We start from the raw sequence: 24,612 nt of genomic DNA on the forward strand, positions 1-24,612 counted from the left end.
AAAATAAGTAACAACTCTATAGTTTAAGCAATTGGATATGTTTTAAGTATTGCTTTTTAATTTGTATAGTACATGAAAATCAGTAATAACTTTAATGAATATAACTAAGGAAGGAAAGAAAATATTGTCAAATTTTCTTAAGTCTTTTTCTGCCTTCTTCACTAATTTCAATCTTGGTCAAATTTATTTGCAAATGAAAGGAAGAACACTCCCCATCCCTTCCAGCCTACAAGAAAGGGCACATGCAAACATCCTAGGACTACAGCAGTGGCCATGCATGATGAGAAGATTACTGGCCATTCATTCACTTAATAAATATTGCATCTTACCATAGGCCAGGCATTCTAGGAGCTGCATGGTATAAGAAAGAAAGCAGATAAGTAAACACCATAACAATACAGAGTGATAAAGTGTAAAGTGTAAGTTTCTATAGACTTTTAAGAGGAACTAGAGAAGGGTAACTAAGATGAATTCTAATCAGGCAAGGCTTCTTAGAAAAGACAACTCTTGAGCTGGGACCCAAGAATGAGTTTCGGAAACAGAACCAGGTAAAGAGTTTGGAGAAGTAAATTACATGTAAAGATGGTATCATCATGTGTCCAGAAGCAAAAGAGAGAACAGTATATAGGATCTTAAAGCAGGGTAATAATATGATTAATGTAATTTAAAGGTCTAGGCCCCACAGCCTATGGTTAAAAATAAGATCCTATATACTTTCAATGTTCAAATTATGTTGGTCATAATGACATGGGAGGATGGTTCTAATTTGGGACTGATGAGTTTGAGATTCCTTAGGATGAGCAGAGAGAAATGATAGCTTTATAGGTATAAAACTCAGTAGGCAGTTTGGGCTAGAGGTAAAAATATTAGGAGCTGTGATACAGAATTATAATAGAAGAATATAATTATAATATAATAGAAAAATATAATTATAAACACTGCAGACAGTGACACTCTCCAGGTAGAAAGAGAACAAAGGACTGTTGAAGACTGTGAAGAAGCCATTGAAAAGGTACAATAAAGCCCAGGGGAGAAACAAAGTAGTACCATCAACATTTTCAAGGAAAAAGTGGCCTTCTGATAATACTAGAAACTCTGAACAGCTTATGCTTGGAAGGAGAGATGCTACCACTACAAATACTTACTCATTTTTATTACTATTTCACTTTACTGCTTTGACTGCTCATGCCTAGCCTTGCACATTGTTTTGAACAATAAGTGGCAAACAATTAATGATGCTTGTAAAACTAGAGGACATCATTTTCTCACAAATCAAACGCATAAAATGGCATCCTTCTCTACAGCAGCAAAATGACAAATAGAAAAGAAATCACAAGATTTATCATTTACTGTATCATGAAATTTTTTAATTTTTATAAAACCCAAGCAATTCATCCTCATGAAAATAAAAAGTTAATTGAAAACTACCTCAGGAAGCCTTGTGCCTTATATTGAATTAGCACTATTTTAAAGTATATAATAATTGTTTGTCATCAGAAGTTCTCTGCCAAGATCCATTTAACTCATTCTTTTCAAGGAAGACTTGGAAAGTATGTGTGTGTGTGTGTGTGTGTGTGTGTGTGTGTGTGTGTGAGCAAATTAATGATACAATAATTAACATATTTTCTAGTAGTTTTATTTCTGTTTTCACTTTTGGGCCGCACCATTGAATACTATAAATCTAACTTTGACTTCAAGGTGGAAGTCATATAAAAAAATGTTCAAGTCGTTTGTAATATCAACTAAGATTCCTCTTAGGATAGAGAGTAGAGGTCAGCCTAGTTTTACTGGGGGTCAACAACCAGATTCCTGCTGAAATGCTGCCCTAAATGTCTTGTCAGACTAGTTTATTTATTTATGTATTTATTGGCAATTCTTTTGTGGGTTGTTAACAATCATTTCCATAATGATGATTATGATACAGTTATAATAATACAACCCAATTCTTATCCAAGAAGATGAGGGGTGGTTTCCAGTGAAGAACAGAACAGCAGATCAGATTATGACATTGATCTTTTTAATTCAACTTATTTGGTGACATTAGTTAATAACATTACATAGGTTTCAAGTGTAAAATTATCTAATACATCATTTATATATTGCATTATGTCCTCACTACCCAAGTCTAGTCTCCTATCATATATTAGACCTTCTTTATCCTCTTCAACTGCTCTCAACTCCCTTTCCCTTTGTTAAGTAACCACCATACACTGCTGTCTATTTAGATCAATTTAAATTTGCATTTATTTATTTAAATATTTTTAAAAATTAATTTTAGAGAGAGAAGAAGGGAGAGTGAGAGAAAAAAACAACAACATTGATGTGAGAGAAACATCAGTTGGTTGCCTCCCACACACAACCTGACTGGGGATTGAACCTGGGTTTTCCTTGACCAGGAATTGAACCAGTGGCCTTTCAGTACGCAGGACAACATTCAGCCAACTGAGCCACACATTACCAGGGCTAAATTCATTGCTTTTAGTTGTAGTAATTGCAGTAATTTCAGAGACATTTTGGCTATAAAATCATGACCCGGTAATTCTAGACTCTCCTAGCTTTTTCATATTGGGAAAAAATAGTTACCTGGTAAGCAATTTTTCAATCTCAAAATCTTAAGTATCATGAAGCAATGAGATGCAAGATTTGATAAAGGGAAATTAGACTTTAGTATGGCTGAGGATAGCTGGAAATATAGACCAAGGCACATTTGTCCTGGATGAAAGAAGGAGTGTCCACAGCAGAAGTTTTTGGAATTGGTTGGGATGGATAAGTCAAAGGGTTTTGGCACCAAGAGTTAGGTCATGAGGGGAAAGAAAAGAACTAATCAATTCTATTTTAAAAGCTTTCCTTTCAACTAGCCACAGAGAGGGAAATGGGAAAGAGAGGCATCTGTATGGGTCATGTTTATCTTTCAGGCTATTCAAAGAGGCTATTTTTGGAGCTAAATAATTTGCAACTTTCTACCTGTGTAAATTTGGATAAATTACTTTCCTCTTTCCCTGAGTTCCTGCTTCCTAAATTTGAAAATGGGGATAATAATGCTTTCCAGAGTTCTTGAGAAGATTACATGAAATATATATGTGTGTTGTACGTGTGTGTAAAATTACTTAACATAGTACCTGGGGACATCATACACACACACCTCCCCCTACCCCAAGCAAATGTTAGATTTATTCAACAAATGGTGACTGGGAGCCTACCAGCAGCTCTTCTTTAGGCTTTGGTAAGACAAAGGTGAACAAGATGAAGCCTAATTCTAGAGGATGCATGAAAAAAAAAATTGGTTATTGGAAATGACCAACTATAGCATAAAAGAATACTCAATATGTTGGTTTCTAATGTTTGAGAACTTACATCTAATATGATATAAACATGTCAAAAGTTGGCACATATTTATAAGGGAAAATACATACTGAGTTTTAATACATAATAGGTTTGTTCTGTTTTTTTAGAATTTACTTTTAAAAAGTGGACATGAGGATTTTTTAAAGGAGGAAGGGGGAAAATTAACTAGAACACATAAAAGAAGTGAAAACAGATTTAAATCCAAACAGGGTTAGGAAAAATAATACAGAGTGAAGTCAGTAGGTGCAATGAGACAGGAAAAAAGAAATATTGTATTGTTTGGCAGTTGATCATGGTTTTTTTAGCAAATCAATTTTTGGACCAGAACACATCAGAAAGGCTGCAGTTGTTTAGCGCTTTTAAAACCTCTGGAAAGTTATTCTGCAAGTAGAACCAAACAAAAATGGTGTCTTTTAAATTATACAAATATTGAACAAATAAACAATGAACAGCCAATAACAACAACACAGTACCTGGAGGCTAACTAGGAAGAAATAACCAGAGTAGAAGCTAAAGGAGGATGAACAATAGATAATGTAAAAACACTTTTCATGTTTTTTTAGGTGTCCTTAAAGAGAGACAGATCAAATATATGCTGGACCTGCTTATATCTTATCAGGTTATCATTTACTGGAAATCAATAAAAAAAAGCTGGGAAAATGACAAAGGAGCATGAATAGTCTCATATTAACCCTTAGTTGTATTAAGAGAGTGGGAATTATTCTCTATTCACATTTGAATCCTTTCCAAGACACTATGTGTATACATGTCTTACAAAGAAAAATAATCTATAAAACACCACCAATCCAAGGCCATGTCTCAAATACCCTGGTATTATGGATTGGTTAAGAGAAAAACTTTTGTTTTCATTTATGTCACGGACTTACATGCTTTCTTAGAAAATCAATCTTTGAACCAGAGCAGATCAGAAAGGCTGCAGTTGTTTAGAGCTTTCAAAACATCTGTAAAGTTATTCTGCAAGTGGAGTCAAATCCATGTGCAAAACAGATGTTTTCCTCTGTGGCGGGAAAACACATCTTTTTTTTTTTTTTTTTTTTTTTTTTTTTTTTTTTAAATATGTCTTGCATATGGTCCAAATCCATTTCAGAAATAAGATTCCACCTCTTAAAGGGTCTTGGGACCAGACTGTGCTCCTAGACTCCATTAGTGAAAGCGTGTCCAAGGCCTTTTAGGTGTTTGAAAGTCATTATTTTACAATAATCTTTTTATCTCATGTTTTTAAAAAATCCGGATTGCCTCTCCAAGGCCTCCATTAAAAAGTTGGAGTTAGGGTATAAAACCAACTGATAATCTTTGGCAAGGCCCCTGGGAGCTAAGAGTGGGGGAAGACAGAGGTCACTAAAGGGAGTAGCGTTATTCTTGCCTTTCTCCCCAGAAAGGGGTAAAGAAAGCTTCTTCCCACTGACCATTAGAAAAAAGTGTCAGAAGCGCTAGCAAATGGTTGGTTTTTTTTGTTTTTTGTTTTTTAATTCATTTAAGAACTTTTTACTGAATTTATTGGGGTGACACTGGTTAATAAAATTATATAGGTTTCAGATGTGCACTTCTATTTGTGTATGATATTGTGTGTTCACCACCCAAAGTACTAGCAGATGGGTTTCATCAAAAAGCCAGAAATTATTGTGTCCCAGGAATACAGGAAATGGGTCCATTCAAACACTCCTTTAGAGGTGTGCTAGCTCTCCCTCTGGGCAGTGTACTCCTACCTTCTCCTTCCCCATTCTCTTCCCCCACAGGCCTGCATCTCCTAAACTCTAAGGGACTCCATGAAGCTTATTCCAGGGGAGCAATGGGCAGTGGCAGCTCTTCCCAGGCTAATTCCTCGAATCTGTCCCCAAGGCCCTCTTTTCTCTCACTCTCCAGTGACTGTTAGCTGCCCCGCCTTGGCACACTTTCCCAAAATGTTTCTACAGAGCCAATGCAGACTCGCCTCGTCTCTTTTATTGTATCTCCTGTCCTAGACTCTTCTGTGTTTCACTGTCTCCAGCAAAAAACAAACAAAAAATTCATTTAGGGAAAATTTTTTCTTTTGCAGATGACTCTCCGATGAATATGGATGAATTCTCATTATTGGATGGCATAAATCACATCCTCGTTGTTTTTAGCCTCTGTAAAAATAGATATATAATTTTAATATACAGAAAGCATTTGCACCAGGCATTTGCAAATTAATTGTTTCAGGCTGAAAAGTTCCCTATTCTTAGCGAATGGGACATAGTCCTGGTTTAAAAATTAGGTCTTTAACAAAGAAAAAACAGAAATAGAGAAAAATAGAAAGAAGAAGTTACTTTTGGTTGATTCAAATAGTTCAAAAATAATTTTTAACCAACAGTAAAATGAAACATTTGCTTGACTAAGCTGCTTAAAATGGTTTGGAACCATTGGGGTTGTCGATATTTGAAAATGTTGCTCAACTCTATGGGGAAGAACTTGGGATTGCCCCGCATCACTGCTGAGAGTTCTAAGTTTATAGTTTCAAAAGCACAGCCTGTAAAGATAAAGGATGCAAATCATTGATTGGATGCAGAAGTATGGAAATTTCTGTTACTTCTAGAGAAGGATTATGGGTGCCACAACATGTTTAGGTCTCTTTAAAATGAAGTGCTATCATGGTATAGGCTACAACACTGACGGGGTTTGTTTTTTCCTTTGTTCATCTTTGCTTGGTGCACATGCCAGCCAAAATAATAACTATTATGAACAATGGGATTTGGATTCATGTGTGTCAGGGAAAAAGAGAATAGAGTAAATTATTGACACTAAGCAGATGTCTTATTTTCAACTTCTTCTTAACATAACCTGATTTTACTTATGATACCGTCACCATCTCTCATTCCTATCCGAAGATAGCTCATTAGAAATTTTAGAGCGAACGTCTTTGAGCCTGAAACACCTTAATTATCACTTTGCTCCTTGGAATTGTGAGCTAGAAAGACACCATGTTCCAGAGAGGAAAATAAACGTCACTCTATGGAGATTGTTTGCATTTGTCTAAGAGATCACAATACTCATCTATTGCATGGTGGGGTGCCCAGAAGAGGAATGAGCAAGGAGCAAAGATTTATTAAGTAGATAACTTTCTAATTCCTTTTGAGACATGCTTTCCAAGGATAGCTTCACTCTGAAGTGTTGTGATATTCTTGTATATACCAATTTTGGTTAAGTGTGAAACCTATCCCAAAGAGAGAAAAGAAATGAGTTTTTATTTTCTGCAGCCAATCTCCTCCTTTCAGGCAAACTAATGGGTAATTGAAAACTGACATTGTGTGGCTAGGAAAAGGAAAGTTCTTCAAAGGCATGAAAAGAAGAAGGATATGTGTATTGAAGGGCATGTGCTGAGTAGGGGCTTTGTGCAGTGAGTATGTAAGTAAAATAAACTTCTAGCGTAATTTCTGAGGTTGATTTGTGTTCACTGGAGCAATCAGAGGGAGAGGAGGAACGAAGTTTATATATATATATATATATATATATATATATATATATATATATATATATTTATTTATATATTTATATTTGGGGAAAAAGCTGAGGTCCTTTATGGGATATGTAGTAGAGAGAGAATTGCAGGAAACAACACTAGTAATTACATTAGTTTAGGACATCTTGTGAAAGAAACATTATGGTGCTTTTATAACTGCCTGTGCTTTATTTTTTCTGTGAAAGGAGAGTAAGAGCATAAAAGGGAAAAGGCAACATGAACCCAGACAACTTTGACTCCTTCTTTCCTAACCCTAGAAAAGAAAAAAAAGAAAAGAAAAAAAAATTAGCTCTAGCTGGTTTGGCTCAGTGGATAGAGCACTGGCCTGCGGACTGAAGGGTTCCAGGTTCGATTCTGGTCAAGGGCACATGCCCAGGTTGCAGGCTGGATCCCCAGTAGGGAGTGTGCAGGGGGCAGCCGATCAATGATTCTCTCTCATCATAATGTTTCTATCTCTCACTCCCTCTTCCTTTCTCTCTGAAATAAATGAATTTTTTCCCAATAAATAAATAAATAAATAAATCACATCTCTTTAAAAAAGAAAAAAGAAAAAAGAAAAAATTAGGCCAAGTCTAAATAGATGGCAACAACTCTAGGTTTCTCCTAAGGATGAGAAATGTCACAGGCCAGGATGGAAAAAAAATTAAAAACTTAGGAATTATAAGGAAACTAGAACAAGCAAGCCCTTCGGCTTCTATTTAAATGCCTCTTTAACAAGTGGATCAAATTGTTTTTCCAACTATTTTTATTGATGACATCTTCCATCTGGCTGCACTGACAAAGAAGGCAAAGTTGTGGAATTCCAGAATCAGAGCTGGAAGTGATCTGTTTTTTCGCCCCACCCCCTCCTTTTTCTCTTAGCCATTCTGCCGTGTGATGTAAACAGAATCTACTGACTCCACATGCTCCAGACTTGCTCCTTAAAAAACACAAAACAGCTTCTGTTGCTCTTGGGTTTCCTTCCAGCAACTAGTCTCCCCCTTTTGCTTTCTACCTAACTCCAAGCAACAGCCCTCTGCGTTTGCTGTCTCTGCTTCCTCGCCCTCTTCTCACCTCCCCAGGCCAAGTTCCCCCACAAAGCACGCTGTGTAAACATGGGCTTCCCAGTGGGATGTCTGGACTTCAAATCTTGCCTTTTTCATTTACTTCCTGTCTAATCCTGGGTGAGTGCACCTCATTTCCTCATCCATCAGTGGAAATAATAATAATAATAATGCCTACTTCACAAGGTTGTTGTGAAAACTGAGGGATTTAAGCCATGTAAACTGCTTAAAATGGTCTCTGGCGTGTTATAATCCTTTAATAACATAATGTTGAGTTTTTAGCTATCATCTTTCTTTGTTTAATTATTATTTTTTAAAATTTATTTTTATTGTTGATAGTATTACAACCTATCCACCCTCCAGGTCTTTACTACCCTATTGCCTGTGTCCATGGGCTTTGCATATCTATATATGTATATAAAAGGCTAAGTGACCGTCCAACTGTATGACCACCCGACCGGCAGGTACATATGACTCTCCCTGACCACCAGGGGGGCAGATGCTCAACGCTGGAGCTGCTGAGCTGCGTTGACTTGGCAGCAGCAGTTCTTGGGTGATGTACTGGGGAACCAGAGAGGAGGGAGCACGATTCCTCAAGGGGCCAGTGATTCCACCGGCCATGGGTTACGTTGCTGCTGGGGCACTATTGGTCCCAAATCTGGTTTACTGCAGAGCTGTGGTTCTTCAAATTAATTTCCTTCCTTTCTTTCTTTCTTTTTTTAATATTTTATTGATTTTTTTTTTTTTTTTTTTTACAGAGATGAAGGGAGAGAGATAGAGTTAGAAATATCAATGAGAGAGAAACATCGATCAGCTCCCTCCTGCACACACACCCCCTCCCCCCCACCCCTCCCCGGGGATGTGCCCGCAACCAAAGTGTGTGCCCTTGACCGGAATCAAACCTGGGACCTTTCAGTCCTGGCACTGACACTCTATCCACTGAGCCAAACCGGTTTCAGCTAATTAATTTCCTTTCAATGCGCACAAATCCATGCACTGGGCCACTAGTAAGTACATACATTCTTTGGTCTATCACGTCTCATCCCCCCAACCTCACATCAATCATTATCTTTCTTGATGCCTTTGCAGTATTGTTAACCAATTTTATCCTTCCATGTTTCCTCCCATATAGCTCCTTATTTCTGTTTCCTGATATCAATTTTTTACAAGTATTCGAGTCTCTATTTTGCCAGGACACAGGGACTGTACTGGTGAGCAAGCTGGCATGTGCTTGTTCTCATGGGACTCATACTGCTAGTTTTCCTCTTATCCAGTCTATTAGATGCTTTTCAGTTTTCTGTGGAGGCTCCTTTTCTCTCTCTCTGCATCTTGACTTCTTGCATTATTATTGAATTTTGTTCTTATTTGAATATATTTTCCTGAAATCAAAGGCATCCATGCTATTTCAAACCTGTGCATGTCTTGACTTTACTCCAGGTCTACACTTTCCACTACACATTAATTGTCTCCACCTGTTACAAAAGCCTTTAACCCCAAGATGTCTAATGCCAAAGAATGATCCCCCCAATGCTCTCCACTCACTAGGCTTGGTTATGGTTAGTGGCATAACCGCCCATCCATCTACCCACAGCAGAATCTTCTCCCACATTCAATCATATGACAATGCTACTTGCTTCTCAAATGTGGTCTCTCTTTATTCCCACTTGCTTAGTTCAGGCGTTCGTTATTTTTCTATTTGCAGAAGACTAGACTTCTAAGCTGTATTCACTTCCCATCTTCTGTTCCATAATCTACGCTCACACATTTTCTAAAACACAAACCTGTCTATTAATGCAAATCGTGCACTCACTAAACACTCACTCACACACTCGCTCACTTATTTACTTAATAACATTTTATGAAAACCCACTATGTGCCAAGCACTGTATTTTTCTATACATTTCTTCAAAGCTATTATTTTTGTGCCTGTGTCTACCCCACCCCCCTCCTTATTCCCTTGACAAACTGCTCTATGGTCTTCATAACTCAGCTCAAATTTTTTCTACATTCATACATTTCACTCTGTCTAGCCCTGGGGATATAGCGATGAATGCGACTGACAAATTCCTGCTCTCACAAAATGTAATGAGGGAAACAGACACCAAATGACTGAACAAGATGATTTCATATTGTGAGATCAGTGCTGTGAAAAAAAGGAAAAAGGGTGGTGGTGGTGAGGGAATGAGAGAGAAGGAGAGAGAGAGAAGAGAGAGAGAGAGAAAGACAGAGAGAAAGAGAGAGAAAGAGAGAGAAAGAGGAGTGTGTGTGTGTGTGTGTGTGTGTGTGTGTGTGTTGTTGGGGGGAGTGCAGTCTTAAACAGGGACCCACCAGAGAATTATTTTCTGATGTAACATTTGAGCTGAGACCTGAATGAGTGGGAGAGTGAGCTGTGTAGTATCTGGAGGAATAGCATTCCAGGAGAAGGGAACAGCAAGTGCGAAGGCCCTGTGCTGGAAGCGTGTCAGCGTACTCCAGGAAGGTGGAAGGCAGGCAGGGACAGGCAGTGGGCACATCTCCATGATGCCAGCCTGCTTTTGCACAGCAGAGTTGGGCATTCATTTCCCTGTGCTCGGATAGTGTCTGGTATTACCTTGTGCTGTCACAACGCGCCATATGGTTGTCACTGCGTCTCTCTGCCTAATTACTAACACTGCAAGTCCTGAAGAATGGGGACCATTTGTACTCCTTCTTGTATCCCCAGGGCGTATCCATGGGGCATGGCAGGTACTTGGACCTCAGCTGAACGGATGAGTCAGAGGTGCTTTCTTATGCTTGAGTCACCAGATTGGGTGTCTGGGCTCCCAGTGCTGTCCATAATCCCCTTTCATCACCTTTCTCTCTTAGCACCTGTTATTACGCCTTTACCAGCTTTGGCCACTTCCCTCCTGGAATCTTGATTCACAGCACTCCCATGCTGATTTCCAACTGTGACCCTCCACACTTCCCTGGATTTCCTACGTGTTGCAGAGCTAAGTGAGGCCTGTGTGGGCAAGGCCACCAACAGGCTCTACATATTGGAGCTGTGGGAAGGCTCCCACCAGGAGCACTAATAAATGAAAATAAATGCGTAGGGTGGGGGCAGAATATGAGAGTACATGCAAATTGAGCAGAGAAAAAAAAAATAGTGACAACTGACTGAGATTATTTAGTAATGTCATCCTGACATTGTACTTTAAGGTTTTATAAATACTTTAACATTTATTGTCATAACCTGTTTTTTTGTGGAAGAGTAAATAAACTTTAGACATTAGCTTATTTTCATATGACCAAAAAGTCATACATGCTTATATTAGAACTAGAGGCCTGGTGCACGAATTCATGCACAGGTGGGGTCCGGCCGGCCTGTCCCTATTGGGGTGGGGGTAGGCTAATTGAGAGTGAGGGCTGGCCAGGGGGAGGGGTCGAAAGCCATTGGCCATCTGGCCCCACCTCCTGGTGGAACTCTCAATTGAGGAGCCAATTTGCATATTAGCCTTTTATTATATAGGATAACATGGCTTCACAAAATGCAAATTCTGAAAGTAGGTGACATCTATAAAATGAGAAACTTTTTTTTTTAGAGTAAGAAATTAAAGTGTTTTTTGTTTTTTTTTTTTTTTAAATGTGTCTTTATTGTTGACAGTATTTGGTGTTTGTTTTTTTTCCCCCATTGACCACATCCACCACGCACCTGCCTCCCCCAAACCTTCATCACATTATTATCTGGGTCCATGGGCTATGCATACTTGCTTATAAATTCCCCGGTTAATCTCTCCCCACCCACACCCACTCTTATCCCCACCCTCTCCGAAATTCCCCTTTTAAAGGATAACAATCTCAAAATTGTGAACACAGGTGATAGTCATTTGTGAATAAAAAGGTTTCTACTTGTTGCAATTGAGGCTATAAATATGAGCAAGATTTACATATCTTGTGATAATTTAGCTGTTAGGTCCCTTATGTAAAACCTGCTTACTCTACGCCCTAACTGGTTTGGCTCGGTGGATAGAGCATCAGCCTGCGGACTGAAGGGTCCCAGGTTCGATTCCAGTAGGGGTGAGCAGGAGGCAGCTGATCGATGTTTGTCTCTCATCGATGTTTCTATCTATCCCTTTCCCTTCCTCTCTGTAAAAAATCAATAAAACATATTAAAAAAAAAAAAAACAACAAACCCTGCTTACTCTAATTTCATACATGATTACAATAGTTTGGTTATCTACTTTCTTAAGTGCCAGCAGAGTAAAAGTAATAAATTATAAAGGAGGAAGTCACAGTAACACCAGGGGTGGAAGGTGCCTGGCTGCCTGGAGGAGAGAGAAGTCTTACAGAAGCCATGGGGAATATTCAAAGCCATTTAGGGCCCCAAAGCCAGAGCAAACAAGGCAGTTACCCGTCCGGCACCACCATACACGTTCATAAAGCTTTATCTGCAATGTCATGTGAAAGATAAGGTGACCAGACGTCCCGCTTTTGGCGGGACAGTCCCGATTTTTAACAATTTGTCCCGCGTCGTTTTAAAAAAGTCCTGATTTTTAAAAATCAGGACTTTTTGTTTTTTGTTTGTTTTTTTAAACGCCGCGGGACTTGGGACAAATTGTTAAAAATCGGGGCTGTCCCGCCAAAAGCGGACGTCTGGTCACCTTAGTGAAAGAACTCAAAGTTTTCAAAAAAGTTGCTGCTTTTCAAATTGCATTTGGTGACAAAGCCTGACCCGATTTCTTTGAAATACATTCAGGTATGCAGGGTAACTTATGTAAATATTTCTTACGGGTTTGATGGGAATGTGTATGCTCTCATTGTATGCAACAACGTTTTTGAAAACTGAGCTCTTTCACATGACCTTGCAGAAAAAGCTTTCTGCACAGCAAATCTTATCTGAACTGCTACAAGGCTCCTTACGGCCTGCAGCCTAATTTGTGTAAATATGCTTTAATGAAGAAATGATGTGTTAATTAAAGATCCCGCTGAGGGTGTTATGAGTATATGGTACAAGCACCACATTTCTTCACAAAACCCTAACATCTGGTTGCATGGGTTTGGGATAAAAGGTTGTGCCCCTGTATGGTACAGTCATAAATGCAGTTGCTAAGAAATGCTATGCTTAATAAGGTAAGAAAGAGTGGAAAAAACTTTGCAAGCTTGGCATTTTTTTAAAAGTGTTCATTAAAAGAAAGGAAAGTTGTAATGCTATTTGGAAAGTAAATGAGTATTAAAGTAAATACTCATTTACTTTCCAAATGTACACTTTAGAGATTTTCTGTGTGTGTGTGTGTGTGTGTGTGTGTGTGTATGCACGCGTGCGCGTGCACATGTGTGCATTTCTGTACTTTTAAGATGAAATTAGACTTGAAATCTAGGGCATATTTTTGCTCTTGTCTTGCCATGACTTAGAATTATGCATTGTTATCAGGGAAATTATCTTTAAGATTGTTGGAGTTTTCTTGAGCACCAGGGATATTTGAGTGAGAAAATTATTCAGAGACGTGACCTTGTTTTTTTTAAAGCCTGCCAATTTTGTAATAGAAGTTTTTTGTTTTGTTTTATTTTGTTTCCTCTGAGGATTCCACTGTCAGTGAATAAAAAAATTTGGATGCCAACTTAAGGAAACAAAGTCTGTGTTTGCAATGCCAATGAGTATCCCCAAGAGAATTGTTAAATAACTGAGAGTGTTATTCTAGCTCAGTAAACCTAAAGACACAAAAAAGTAACTGTAGACATAAAGATGTACATTTTTTTAAATCTAGCTAGTTCTAGCAAGAGTAAACAATTTAGAAACATACAAATTTCATAGTTGATAATAAAATGTTACTATTTAGTTTTCTCGGCTACAAAATAATACAGGTCCCTGGTTAAAAATTCAAAGAATATAGGACTATAATAACTGAATAGTAAAAATAATTACCAGTAATGTTACGACCCATCCTCTTAAAAATACTGTTAGCCGAAACCGGTTTGGTTCAGTGGGTAGAGAGAGCGTCGGCCTGTGGACTGAAAGGTCCCAGGTTCGATTCCGGTCAAGGGCATGTACCTTGGTTGCGGGCACATCCCCAGTAGGGGGTGTGCAAGAGGCAGCTGATCGATGATTCTCTCTTATCGATATTTCTAACTCTCTATCCCTCTCTCTTCTGCTCTGTAAAAAATCAATAAAATATATTTTAAAAATACCGTTAAAAGTTTGGCTTATATTTGTCTAGCTGTTATACCTTTTCACATAAGTATGTCATACCACCTCATCTTTTGCAACTCACCTTTTCCTCTCCACTTGACAGCTTATGTGATGTCCATTCAAACAGTGGTTAATATCACCTCATTCTTTTCAATGAGATAGAATTGTTTTACAGCTATATTATTGATAAAATTTAAAATTGATGATTTTTTGGAGGTTTACTTTTTCCCATGGTTATTTTCTTTTTCTCTTTTAAGTCTCATCTGCTTTCTTGCTTGGACACAAGTAGAAAAATAAAAAGCCTAGATTTGATTAGAAAAATCTGCAAATAGTGAGACAACTGCTGTGTTTAAATGCCAAATTTTCAGTTCTGTGGAATGAGCAGTATAGTTATTGCAAAAAGATAAAACATATACAAGTCTCTTTTGTATTTTAAAGAATATTCAGGTGTTACTAGTAAATGAATCAATAACTCCGATTTGAAAATCAGCTTTCCCTCAATTATATAGAAGCATTAGATTTTCTGGGGAAAATAAACCTTGTAAAAACAAACTTTCACACGTAAAAGTAGGAACAGAGTATCTGAGGTTCTGCTCAGAAGGACATGTTTTTTGTTTTTTTTTAATCTTTATTGTTGAAAAGTATTACATATGTCTCCTTTTACTCCCATCTCGCCAACGCCTCCCACCCCAGGCCTTCACCACCCTATTGTCTGTGTCCATGGGTTATGCATGTACACATATGAGTTCATTGGTTGATCTCTTCCTTCCCTCCTGCCCCCTTTTCCTACCTTCCCACTGAGGTTGGATGGTCTGTTTGATGTTTCTATGTCTTTGGGTCTATTTTTGTTCATCAGTTTATGTTGTTCATTAGATTCCACACATGAGTGAGATCATGTGATACTTATTTTTCTCTGACTGGCCTATTTCACTTAGCATATTGCTCTCCAGGTCCATCCATGCTGTTGCAAGTGGTAATAGTTCTTTCTTTTTCTTACAGCAGCATAGTATTCCATTGTCTAAGTATACCACACTTTTTAATCCACTCATCGGCTGATCCACTTAGACTGTTTCCAAATTTTAGTTATTGTAAATTGTGCTCCTATGAACACAGGGTGCATATATTCTTTCGAATGAGCATTTCTGATTTCGTAGTATGTATTCCTAAAAGTGGGATCACTGGGTCAAATGGGAGTTTCATTTTTAATTTTTAGAAAATTAAAATATCAATGACATATTTCACAGGCCTAGAACAAATATTTCAAAAATTTATATGAAGATAAAAAAAGACTCTGAATAGCCGAATAGCCACAGCAATCTTGAGAAAGAACAAAGTTGGAGGGATCACAATACCAGGTATCAAGTTACACCACAAAGCCACTGTATACAAAATAGCCTGGTATTGGCACAAGAACAGGCATATAGATTAATGGAACAGAACAGAAATTGACCCAAGCCATTACGCTCAATTAATATTTGACAAAGGAGACAAGAGCATGCAATGCGTCAAGACAGTCTCTTCAATAAATGGTGTTGGGAAAATTGGACAGATATATGCAAAAAAAAAAAAAAAAAAAAAAAAAAAAGAAAGAAAGAAAGAAAGAAAGAAACTAAACCAGCAGCTTACATCATACACAAGAATAAACTCAAAATAGATAGAGGACTTAAATGTAACTCAGAAAACCATAGAAGAAACAATTGGCAGCAAAATCTCAGACATCTCTCATAGCAATATGTTTATGAATACAGGACAATGGAAACTAAGGAGAAAATAACAAAAGAAGGACGTTTTATCTAGAGAGCTTAAAGTAATGGCAGGCCACTTGGCATTCCAATCACCTGTGTTTAGGTAAACAAGAAAATGTGACGGGATCACCTTCACCAAAAATTAAAGCAATGATTGCTATTCTGTCTTATCTCTTTCAGCCTTTCCTTATCTATGGCTAAATCCAGGATGTCTGGTATTCAACATTCTTTTCTTCCTGTAAGTGCAAGAATAGGAGCTAAAGTGAGCAGCCTACAAGAAATGCCATTGCAATTTGTTTGTTAGCTTCCTGTTCCATTTGTTTTCCTACTCCACAGAGGTAATCACTATCCTAAGTTTTATGATAAACATTGCTTTGTTTACACCTAGATTTTAGCAAATATGTATGCATTCCTAAATAACATATTATTTAGTTTTGCTTGTTTCTGAGCTTTGGAGAAAAGCGTGGCTTATTGTACATAATCCTTTGGGACCTTGACTCAACTTGAAGTTTCTAGGAATAATTTACATAGCTGTTGTTTCCTCATGTTCCATGGTTACAAAATATTTTATGATCGGAATATACAATACAAAAATGTATTTATCTTTCAGTTCTAAGTAGTATATAAAATTTTTCATTATGAATTCTTCTTTGATCCATGAGTTATTTGGTAGTCTATATTTTTGTTGTTGTTGCTAACCCTCACCTGAGTATATTTTTTCCATTGCTTTTCAGAGAGAATGGAAAGAATGGAGGGAGGGAGAGCAAGACAAGGAGAAACATCAATATGAGACACACTGATTGGTTGCCTCCTGAATAAGCCCCAACCAGGCCCGGGGATTGAACCTGCAAACCAGGTATGTGCCTTTGACTGGGAATTGAACCCGTGATTCTTCAGTGTGAGGGCCAAGTCTCTAACCACTTAGAAACACCAGCCACGGCAATTGATAGTCCATTTGTAAATCCCACTTATTTAAGTTAATTTTTAGAATTTAAAATGTGCTGTTATTTAAAATTTAAATTCAATTTAAATCTTAAAAACATTAGTCTGCTATTGGTTTTTAAATGTATGATTTTTTAGACAAGGAGATTGTGGTTTATATCAGGGGTCAGCAAAACCAACCTGCCACATGTGTTTCTATGGCTGGTGAACTGAAAATGGTTGGCATATCGTCAGTGGTAAAAAAAACAAACAAACAAACAAAAAGAATAATATTTTGAGCCTTGGGGAAATTGTATAAGATTCAAATTCAGTGAGCCTAAATAATATTTTTTTGGAAATATGGCCTCAGCTATTTGTGTAATTGCTGTCTTTGTTCCGGCAGGAGGAAAAGATTGTTAAATTGCATAAGCATATTGTCTATGGCTGCTTTCTCAGAATGGTTGCAAAGTCGAGTAGTTGCAACAGAGACCGTTGTCTTGTAAATGCGTTGACCATCTGGCTCTTTACAGAAAAAAGTTTTCAACCCCTTGTCTAGGTAATACAAATTCTTTGAAATACATTAAGGTATGCAGGGTAATTTATGTAAATATTTCTTATGGGTTTGACGAGAATGTGTATGCTCTAATTGTTGTATGCCAATGTTGTTAACTTCTAAATGTTTTATATCTATACTAGAGGTGTGGGGCACAAAATTCATGCACGGTTGGGGGAGGGGGGAGGGGCCTCAGCCGGGCCTGCACCTGCTTGCAATCCAGGACTACTGCTCCTAACTGCTCACCTGCCTGCCTGATCTCTTCCCACTGCCGGCTTGGTCACCCTTAACTGCCCTCCCCTGCCGGCCTGGTCGCCCCTAACGACCTCTGCCTCAGCCCCTATCACCGTGGCTGTATCCAGAAGGACATCTGGATGGATGTCTGGAAGATGTCCCATCTAATTAGCATAGATAACTAGTATAGATAATTAGTATAGATAACTGGAATTATCAATAACTTCAAGAGGTGAGGTGTTGAAATATCCCCATTATGATGGTGGACTTATCAATACCTCCTTGTGGGTTTTGTCATTATGTGATGCTCATCTCTATCTCCAATAATGCTTTTTCATCTTAAAGTCCAGAGATTGATATCAATATAATTGCACCAATCTTCTTTGTATTATTATATATCTAACATACTTTATGTTTTCCATGTATTTATACTTGTAAATAGCATATAACTTATATTTTTGAAAACTACCTTGACTGTCTTTTTAAAAATATGTGTATTTTTTATTGATTTGATACAGGAAGGGAGAGAGAGATAGAAACATCAGTGATGAGAGATGCTCACCCCACACTGGGGATCAAGCCCTTAACCCGGAATTGAACCATACCAACTGGGCTTGACTCTGTCTTTTAACTAGAGAATTTATTCCATTATGTTATGATTACTTATATATTTTAATGTTTTTCCCTGCAGTCTTTACTTTATATCTTTGATTTGATCCCCCTTTTTATTTTTTATTTATTTTATTTTTTAAAAAAAATATGTTTTATTGATTTTTTACAGAGAGGAAGGAAGAGGAATAGAAAGTTAGAAACATCGATGAGAGACAAACATCGATCACCTGCCTCTTGCACACCCTCCACTGGGGATGTGCCCGCAACTAAGGTACATGCCCTTGACTGGAATCGAACCCAGGACCCTTCAGTCCGCAGGCCAGTGCTCTATCCATTGAGCCAAACCAGTTTCGGCTTGATCCCCTTTTTAATACTTTCTTCTTATATTATTTTTTGCCTGGGATAGAGGAAATTGACTGTTATGTTTGTTTATTTCTTATTGCCATTCTCTCCCTCTATTGGTTTGGAATGTCTATGTTTGGTGTCTCAGAATCTTGAAGATACTGTAGAACACAGCATCAAAGCCATGTTCTCTGGAGCCTGTTGTTTGTGTTTAAATCCCAACTCCATCTCATAGTAGTTAGATTACTTATGGCTCATGTTTTTGTGTTTATTTCCCTCATAAAATGGAGATTGTCAGAAGATTATCATGATATTTTAAATGGCTTAATACACGTGAGGCATTTAGACATTGCAAATATCATATGGATAGTTTCTCTTGAAATCTTATCATTAATACATTTCTTAGGGACATTTAAAATTAATATCTTAACCTCCTCAAAATAAGAACCTCACACTAGCTTAACTGATCATCCCTCTCCTGATTTATATGTAATTGTCCAATATTTTAATTGTGCTTTTATATCCCCAAATTTGGCATTACTATTACCATTATTATTTTATACAGACCAAGTTTCTTTAGATTAAACCCAATGTTTATCAATTTATTTGCTTCCCATCTTCCAATCTCAGTATTTTTTATTTATTTATTTTTTTTACAGAGAGGAAGGGAGAGAGATAGAGAGCTAGAAACATTGATGAGAGAGAATCATGGATCAGCTGCCTCTTGCACACTCCCTACTGGGGATGTGCCCGCAACCAAGGTACATGCCCTTGACCGGAATCGAACCAGGGACCTTTCAGTCCGCAGACCGTTGCTCTACCACTGAGCCAAACTGGTTTTGGCGCTGGTTTAAGATTTATTTAAAAGATTACTGCTCACTATACCTGGAACTTGTTGGTACCCGGATTAATGCCAATGATGGGAGCAGGGCAGAGGGAAGAGAAACTATGAGGGTATGTGTGCTTTCAGACAAAGCCTCCCCCCATATTGGAGAATGCCCAGCCTCCCTGTTCAGAGACTAGCAGCCCAACCCAAGCAGCCCCCTTGGGGTCCAGGAACCCATCTGCTCTGCTGTGCCTTCCCCTTTCCCAGCCCTAGGGTCAGCCCCACCTTTTATAGGGGAGGCGGGGGTGGTGGTGGGGGAGTGGTGGGGGGGTGGGGAGGTAGGGGGGAGGGGCTAGAAGATGATGGCACAGACTTTTGAGGAGCCTCTGATCTTTTTACTTGTCTTCATAGTTTTGCCTGTTTTAGAATGTTATAGAGTTGGAATCATACAATATGTGTAGCCTTTTAGACTGGCTTCCTTCACTTAGTAGCATGAATGTGAAGTTCCTCCATGTCTTTTCATGAATCTTTAGCTTATTTCTTTTCAGCCCTGAGTAATATTCCACTATCCATATGTACTACAGTTATTTATCCATTCATCTACAGAAAGGCATCTTGAGTTGGCAATTATGAATAAAGTTGTTATAAACATCCATATGCAGGTTTTAGTGTGAACATAGTATTCAAATCTTTTAGGAGCCTTTTCTCTATAATAGAAGTGTCAACCAAATTCACTATCAACAATGACAGATGGAAACACATGTGGGTGATTAGCGCCAGTGAGAGCTTTATATATATCACGCATGGGTGAGTCAACTTAGCCTTTTATAAATATAGCATAAACTTGCTTAATTAGACCTGGTTTCTGATTTAGCTAAATTTTTCCAGCCCACTGAAGCACCCCAAGTTCTCTTTCAGGTAACTGTAAGCAACACAGTAGTAAATATCAACATGAAGCAGATCATTATTGTAGATCACCCAGGGAGAACAAAGGGTAAATATTTAACTGCATCAGTGTTTGACTATATTCTTCACAGTGAGAAAACCTGAAGTCATTTTTAAGGTCCACCATTTCTTACTTTTTTTCAGACAGGTCAAGTTTCTAAGCTTTTTAAATCTCTGTTTTTCTGGCTAATGAAAGAAAATAGGATTTCACTGATTCTCCTAGCTACCTACTCCAGGACTTCTATGAGGATCAAATGAGATGAAGCATGGGAAATGTATCACAGACATTTGGTTAAAGTGTAAAATGTTTCCACCTGGCTATAAAGCAAGTCATGTTCCTGGGCTGAAGAAACTGCAAGGAGGCTAGTCGCTAGAAAGAGGAAGCCAGGGATTGTTATGTGATGTCATTACCCAGACAGACACTAAGCATATTAGCCTTTTATATAGATAGACTATGTAAGGTTTAATTGTAGTCTGTGTATAATAGGCTTGGATTTGTTTACTCTAGGTAATATGTTGGTTAAAAGAAAAACCTAATAAAGGTTTGGGGTGCCTTATTTGCAGGGTATACTTCATCAAAGGGACTATGATCAATCTATGACTCAGTTTTTGGCACACTGTTTGAATATTGTTGGTTTTTTTTTTCCTTTCTTTCTTTTTTTTTCCCCCCCCTGAGTGCATGATTTTAGAAGGAAAATGAAAAGTCAGAGTACACTTAAAAGAGGAAAAAGAGTGCAGTTTTGAGGGCTCACCAGGCCACTTGAGGAATAGTGTAAAGAACCAGAGATTTTGAAGGAGAAGAAAGTATTAGAAGATCTTCTAGTAGTTACTTAATAGTTTGCCTCCAATAGTTCAGGGCTTGCAATGTCTGTAAAGAATGATGTTGATTTTGTGCAGTTCCTAGGGCAGAACCAGTACCAGTTATGTAAGATGAGGGAAGTTGATTTGATGATCACAAATCATATGACATAGGCTTTAGAGTTAAGCACACCTGGATTTTAATCCTGTCATCATCATTGGCTTTGGCAAAAGGAATGTCTTTTGCACTTCATTTTCCTAATGTGCTAAATAGGTATAATAAGGCTTACCTCATTTTAAGGATTAGACATAATATATAAATGTGCTTAGTTCCAAGCATAGGTTAGTGTTTAATAAATACTCATGATTATACATAAATGGATAATAGAGATGTCTAACATTGGAACATTCACGTGTATGGCGGTGTGGTGGGAATACTGGAGAGAGGATTCCTAATGTAATTAAGACAGGGGACTCCATTTAAGATCTATTCCAACTTTTAGCGCAATGCCTTTCATTCCCACCTGGGCCTGAAATCTTTCCCCCGACTCCTTTTTTTTCCTCGCTGCACAAAGCAATCCGGCGCAATCTGTTTTCATCAAGTTGATCATCGTTGGTTGACTTCTGGACGTCAGCTTGAAAGAGGTCAGAACAGGTTGTGGGCGTAGCTATGACAAAACGAGGTCTGCGAGTAAGAAAATACAATGTTCCCAGGCGAGGATCTTCTATCTTCTCGTTGAGTGTCTGCACTTGCTACTCGAGGAGCAGGAGAAGGCTACAGGATTGATTCTGTTAAGGAGAGGCACTAACTGGAAGAAGCCTCCACTGCGCACCAACCACATCAAACTCTTGGCAAGAGGCAAGCGAAACATGTGATCCAGGTCAGGCGTGCAAAGCGGGTCTGGACTTGCTGGCTGGAGCGAAGGGCAAGCCGTGTAGAAAGTCCCAGGGACCGAATGGGGGGCCCTTTTAGAAGCCATCTGTTCACAGCAAAAGTGGAGGAGACAAAAAACAAACAAACAAACAAAAACAAAAACAGGAAAGCGACACAAGGCGGGAAACAGGTTGGAGGGACTCCAGAGGGAAGGGGAAGGCTGGCAGGTGGAGGACTACTAGAGTTGTGAACCAGAACCTTGCCGGGGGCGAGCCTCTAACCAAGCCTCTCAGCTGCTAGTCAGTCCAGCTAGGTCACTTCTGCAAACCTGTCTGTGGCTGGCGATCTGGGTCCGGCTCCGATCGCAGCCTTGATAGATAGCTTCCTGCCCACTGGGTCCCCCACCCGCCTATTTGCCTTTAGCGCTGGGGGGGGGGGGGGGGGGGGGTCGACCAGATAACTCCGAGGCTCGGCTGCAGGCAAGACCCGGAGAGCGGATTTCGCTCGCTCGCTCGCTCGGGGCCGCGGGCGCGTGCCTGCGCGCTGGCGCGTGCCTGCGCGCTGGCGCGCGCTCCCTCCCCAGGAGGCTACTGGGCATGCGCGGCGCGCGGCCGGCTCGGCGGCGAGCGGTGAGCGGGGCGGGCAGCTCCAGACTCCGCTGGCGAGGCGGCGGCGGCGGCGGCGAGCGCGCGAGGTCCGCGCGGCGCTGAGTCCGGGACATCGCTTCTCCTCCGCCCCGGGGCGCAGACAGCGGCGGGGCGGCTCGCGGAGCACTGCGGAGGGCGCCGTCCCGGTCGGAGGCTTCCTCTTGGCCACCACCACCTCCTGCTCCGTCTGGGCTGGAGGCGCCTCCCGGGGCAAGCCGCGGCCCCGAAGGCGGATCGGAGGTAAGATACCTCCGCTTTGGCGAGGGGGTCTGACGGTGGGAACTCGCCCTGGGTGTGAAAAGCCCGCCTTTGTGTGCTCGGGGTGGGGGGAGCGGTGCCCAGCGCCGCGTCCGCCGCCTTCATTCACTTTTCCTGCTGCAACTGGTGTCGGGAGCCAGGTGTGCGCGCCCGCGCGCCGGTCCCGGGGCGCCCGCCCGGCCGCCTGCCCCGCACCCGGGCTCCGGGCTCCGGGCTCCGGGCTCCGGGGAGGTGAGCGGGGAAGATCCGCGGTGTCCGGCGATGTTTCCTGGTAACCTGAGCTTCCGCAGGTCCACCTGCGCCTATCGGGGCGGCCACAGAACCGCCCTTCTCCTCCGGGTTCATCTCAGACTTGGGGTTTGCAGAGCTACTCTGCAAACCGTTTGGAGGTGGGGTCTTTTCAGATGGACATTTTTTTTTTTTTTTTTTGGGACAAGGTCTCGCCAGCGCCTGTCTCCTCAAATGAATGTAGCTCATTATATTCGAGGAGTTGTCACTTCTAATTCCTGTTGGCTTTCCTTTTTCTTTTCTTTTTCTTTTCTTCTTTTCTTCTTCTTCTTCTTCTTCTAAGCTTGCTCCGCTTTACTCATGGTTTTACTTTTGGGAAGATGGCCTTCCTGGTGCCTGTCCATTAACGCCTTGGGAGTGGATTATCCCCACCTCTGCAGACCCTGCTGGCTCCTCATATGCTCGCTGTCTTTCCAGGACTACCTGTCTGCAGAATCTTTGCACCAATCGTCCCCCTTCCTTTGCATTGTTTCCCAAATGTTTCTTCTCCCATAGCTCTGCTGGAATCTCCAGGGGCGGGACGCTGCGGTATTAGGATTTGAAATGCAATACATGTCCATAGCGGTAGAGCATTTAAGGGATCGGAATGCCTCCTTTATAAAATATATTTCCATGCCGTGCATTATGGCTTTTCTTTGAAGGGTTCCAGTTCTTGCATGAGATGATAAGAGGAATAGCTAATATCTTAAGAGTTCAGATAAAACTTGGTTCTATCTAGAGCTATGTGAATGGCTGATTTTTGGCTTTGTTATTGCGGGGAGAGAGGAGAAAGGATTTCCAGAAGGCTGCTTTATATACGTATTAACAACAGAGCAACTGTGCTGTGTGTGTATTGCCTCCAATTTATTTCCGTTGAAAGGATACCATTCTTCTTTCTACGGCGACTTGGGTTTTGCAAAGAATGCGCTAGTAATTTAGATCATGCGGTCTTTGAACTTCAAGTCAGTGTCATCCTCTCTCACCTAGTATAGATTTTCAATTTGAGTTGTAGTTTTCTGGACATATTGCTATAGTTTTTGAGTTGCTGGTCTGGGGAATTTTGGGTCATGGGTTCACACTTGTACTTACAATTTGAAAAATAATGCACTTTATAAATTTGCCATGTAAAGGGTAGGTGAGGCTGTGTCTCAAATGTAATGACATTTTATAGAATGCCTTTAGTGCAGAATTCATAGATTAAGACTTTTTAAAATTCCACAAGCCATTCATTTCATGGCAGGAAAAAAAAAAAAAAAGAAAACCTATAATTCCACTAATCTGAGAGATACCTCTTTTTATAATATTTGATACATTCTCTTTGAAATCTTTTTTTTTCCTTCCATCTTCCAATGTCATTCAATATGATTATATAGCGATTTTTAGCTTTTTAGTGTGGGAATACTTTAATTTGTATTTAGGGTGATGTTCCCTCCCCCCCCCCCCCCCCCCAATGGTTTATTCTTGTTCCCTACCAGGAATCTAATGCCTAAATAAAAGCAACATTTCCTTTTGCTTTAATTTTTAGCTTTTCTTGCTTTAAAGTCTTTATGCAGATACT

General features: G+C 39.7%; 1 protein-coding gene across 2 annotated transcripts in view; it reads left to right on the top strand.

The window, feature by feature from the left end:
- The first annotated feature begins 22,489 nt into the window (after positions 1-22,489).
- The window catches only part of EPS8 (EGFR pathway substrate 8, signaling adaptor), a 156,752-nt gene continuing 154,629 nt past the window's right edge, over positions 22,490-24,612 (top strand). Inside the window, exon 1 of one of the 2 annotated variants that reach the window (XM_084877907.1) lies at positions 22,490-22,769. The gene's annotated coding sequence lies outside the window, so the exon portion shown is untranslated. Of the gene's footprint in view, positions 22,770-22,910; positions 23,177-24,612 lie in introns of those variants that run through there. The other variant, XM_084877908.1, reaches the window with a different exon arrangement.

Source organism: Pipistrellus hanaki (genome assembly GCF_964339955.1).
Source record: "Pipistrellus hanaki genome assembly, chromosome: 3".
In the NCBI taxonomy this organism is placed as follows: Eukaryota; Metazoa; Chordata; class Mammalia; order Chiroptera; family Vespertilionidae; genus Pipistrellus; species Pipistrellus hanaki.